Source organism: Pseudorca crassidens, chromosome 4 (genome assembly GCF_039906515.1).
Source record: "Pseudorca crassidens isolate mPseCra1 chromosome 4, mPseCra1.hap1, whole genome shotgun sequence".
Taxonomy (NCBI): domain Eukaryota; kingdom Metazoa; phylum Chordata; class Mammalia; order Artiodactyla; family Delphinidae; genus Pseudorca; species Pseudorca crassidens.
The window spans coordinates 116320991-116325042 of record NC_090299.1 but is presented as its reverse complement, the minus strand read 5'-3'; the positions used below and the strand labels follow the sequence as shown (position 1 = coordinate 116325042).

The following is a 4052-nucleotide window of genomic DNA, read 5'->3' as shown; positions in this document are numbered from 1 at the left end:
CTGATGGATGACAGTTGGTTTTTGGCCAAGTACCAGAGACATGAGATTGTACAAGCACCGCACAGAAATTCTCATGTTGTCTGCTGGATGTGAAACTATGCCTCCTCCAGGCTGAGCATCTGCTTCCTTTGGGGTTTCTTAATTCGGAAGAAATCTATTGGTCCCTAGGTCATATGGTCATGTGCAAAAATTAAATTTCAACTTACATACATGTTTTGTTAGGGTGGTCAATAAAATGCTTTGAGTCATAATAATGTGTTATGGTGAGATAAAATTATCTGGAATTAAAGGAAAGCAGCTCCCGACACCATGGGGCTCGCCCCTGCTCACCAACGGTGGTGGGGCCCCAGCTTCCCAGTCCCCCTCGCTTCCCACAGTCTCCAGCACGGGCCCAGCCCAAGCCTCCTCTTTCCCTCGCTTCCCCCTAATTCCCCTTCCAGACGCTGCCCTCAAGTTGAAGCCTCAGCCACCACAACAAACCTCGAGCCCCAGCAGCCGCCCCCACGCAACAGGCCGTGATCCACTGGCCTCCCAAGAGCACCAGCCATCCCAACGGGCGCCTCCTGGGGGCCCCTGGCCTCCACCTCGGCTGCCCCAAGGCCTCCCGCGGCTGCTTCCCCCTGCCTGGGGCCTGCAGCTGCTTCTGGGAGCAGGCTTCGCTGGAGCCAAGGGCATCTTGGTGCCGCAGCCACTGCCACCACAGCAGAAACATCAGGAGAGGCCAGGGCAGCAGCCATCAGCAGCGCCAGGGGACAAAGCACAGGAAAGGCACCCCACAGTCACTGGTGTTTGAGGGTGACAGCAATTCTAGAATGCTGCATTTCCTTACAACTGTTGTGGGCTCCACTTGTGATGTAAAGGTGAAGAATTGTACCACCTGTGAAAGTATCTTCAAGATGCTGAGCTCAAAGTTCGAACTGGCAGTAGACGCTGTGCACAGAAAGCATCGGAGCCAGCAGGTGGTCCTCGTCAGGAAGACATTGTGGACACCATGGTGTTTAAGTCAAGTGATGTCGTGCTTGTCTACTTCCAAAATGTTGACTTCACTTATGCTACTAAAGTTCACTGATTCAGCCATTGCCATGAACTCAAAAGTGAGTGGGAAGCACAAAGAGAAGATGCTTCAGTGCTGGGAGGGTGGGTGACAGCAACAGCGATGACTATGACCTGGAGTCTGACATGTCCAATGGATGGCGCCCCAATGAAATGTTCAAGTTCAATGAAGAGAACTACAGTGTAAAGACCACCTATGACAGTAGTCTCTCTTCTTGTCCCTTAGAGAAGGACAACTCAGAAGAATTTCATCAGCGGGAGCTGTGCGCAGCCCAGTTGATTGAAAGACTAAATCGAGCCCCCAGTACTGCCTGCGGATCACCATAGACAATGATGAAGGGTGCACCGAGGAGGAGAACAGTACAATTCAGCAACGGGGTTCAGGAGGAGAGAGCCCCAGCTTGGCATCTAGAGAGGGAAAGTACATCCCTCTACCCCATCGAGTTCAGGAGTGTCCCAGAGGAGGAGTTTGATGCAGTAGTTCTCGTGCCGGCCGGCCTGGCCTTAGCTCTTTGCCACTTCTTGGCCTTCACCATCTTGACAATAGCAGCTCTAGCCCAGGTTCTGAGAAACGCAGTATCAATGGAGACGCCTCCCACATGTTCCCTAAGGCACAGTGGCCTCTGAGAGGTACCAAGACTCTGTCTTTCCCCAGCAACAGGCCGTCTGGAGAAGCTTCTGTTCCACCTACTCCTGCAGTGGGCCGGATGTACCCCCTGCACTCTCCCAAGTCAGCTGTCCCTGCCCCAGTCTCAGCTTCCTGTCCTGAGCCTCCCATCTGCTCAGCAGTACCGACCTCTTCAGCTTCCATCTCCATGATGTCATCAGTTGGGGATCCTGGAATAGGCTTCATTTCCCCAGCTTCTCCAAAGATCTCACTGGCCCCCACAGATGTAAAAGAACTCCTGGCCAAGTACCCTGAGAGAACGCTGCAGTTCCAGGAGCTGTCCTGGATAGCTAGGAAAGTCCCTGGCCTTCAGAACAAACAGAAACACTTTCAACTGGAAGAACTGAGAAAGTTTGGGGCCCAGTTTAAGTTTCAGCCTAGTAGCTCCCCTGAGACCAGCCTGGATCCTTTCCCTCCCCAGATCCTAAAGAAGGAGGCCAAAGGGAAGGAGAAGGAGGTCTTTTGGCTTCAGACTCCATGGGGGCTGTTTCTTCCTTTTAGAATCCATATCGCTTAAGGAGGACGAACTACCCCTGCTACCAGCAGGAGGCACCGAGGGGCGGGGTCAGCCCCTCTGCCTTGCCCAAGCCAAAGAGATGACAAGGATGAGGTCTCTGTTGCTGAACAAGTGAAGAAGTCAACGCTGAACCCTAAGACCAAGGAGTTCAATCCCACTAAGCCCCTGCTGTCTGTTAATAAATCAACCAGTACTCCACCTTCTCCTGGGCCCCGGACTCATTCAACTCCCTCCATCCCGGTGCTGACAGCAGGTCAGAGTGGGCTATAAAGCCCCCAGTACATTTCCTACATACCTCAGATACACATGGGACCAGCTGTTCAGGCACCTCAGGACAGAAATCCTGTGTCCAACTCAATGCCTGGACAGCAGGACAAGTACCAGGGAGCAAAAGGCTCCCTGCCCTCCCAGCACTCGGACAAATAGACAGCTTCAGCCCCTCTGATGATGCAGGTCACCGCCACCGCTTCTGCCCCACCTCTGGTGGCTGCCACATCTTATTCTTCCTACATTCCCTACAACCCACAGCAGTTCCCAGGCCAGCCCACCATGATGCAGCCCATAGTCCCTTACCCCTCACAGTGTTTGCCCCTATGCTTCAAAGCAACCGACGCATGCTGACGTCAGGGAGCCATCCCCAGGCCATTGTGTCACCCTTCACCCCTCAGTACACTTCTGCAGAGTAGCCCACCCCCCAAGCCCTTTATGCCACGGTTCACCAGTCCTATCTGCACCATGCCATGTAGCTCCATGTGCACCAGCCGCAACCAGACACCATACCTATTGGGAGCCAACTGCAGTCCCAGAATGTGGACCCTGGTCCCATCCAGCACCAGGTGGGGCAGGCCCCACACCTGGGCAGTGTATAGCCATAGCAGAACCTGTACCACCCAGGGGTGTTGACAGGTACACCACCTTCTCTGCCACCTGGACCTTCTGCCCAGTCCCGTCAAAGTAGCTTTCCCCAACCAGCCGCTGTGTATTCCATCCATGCCCACCAGCAGCTGCCCCATGGTGTCACCAATATGGCCCATGTTACCCACGCCCATGTCCAAACTGGAATCACAACAGCCCAGCCTCCTCACCCTGGGGCCCCCACCTGTCCCAGATGATGATGCTACACCTACCCCAGAGCCATGGGGGCTCCCCTCAAGGGGCAATGCCCCACAGTGGGGTGCCTGCATTCTCAGCTTCCATACACTCACCCTACCCCTACATTGGACACTCCCAAAGTAAGCAGCCTGGGCAGGTGCCTGGATGTCTGGGAGGAGCTGATGACAGGATTCATGAGTTCTCTTTAGCTGGAGGAATTTGGCTGATGTACTGCAGGTAGGGCAGGATGCATGGGCTCTGGGTGGGGAGTGAGGGGTCTTGGAGGCAGGGCTGTTGCAGAGGGCACCTGCCAACCTGCACCTGTCTGTGATGTAGGGTGAGCAGAAGCCACAGTCGCTGCCACCAGGGCCTTGCTCCTGGCTCTGTTCTTTGCTTCCTTCCATCCTCCCTCAGTTGTGATCCAGCAGCCCCCATCCCTGCTGCCTCCTCAGCTCTCAGTGAACCCAGCTGTCTCCTGACTTAGCCAAGGTAAGGTCAGCACAGCAGACAACGTCAAGCTAGGATGTGGGGGGCTGAGCTGGGCACATGAGGAAGAGCTCTGGTTCACTGGGAAACGGTGATTGGTCAGTGCTTCTGACAGCCCCATGAGACACCTTGAGGGGGCCGGACCTAGCAACACTCCCCCCACACTCCACACTGGACGGCATTGCCTTCCTTTGTTTAAACTGCCCTGTTTCAGCCACCACTGGCACAGTGTCTGGA

General features: G+C 54.9%; 1 pseudogene; it reads left to right on the top strand.

Moving 5' to 3' along the window:
- Positions 1-253: 253 nt before the first annotated feature.
- LOC137223031 (ataxin-2-like protein pseudogene) lies at positions 254-3813 on the top strand (annotated as a pseudogene).
- The last annotated feature ends 239 nt before the right edge of the window (positions 3814-4052 follow it).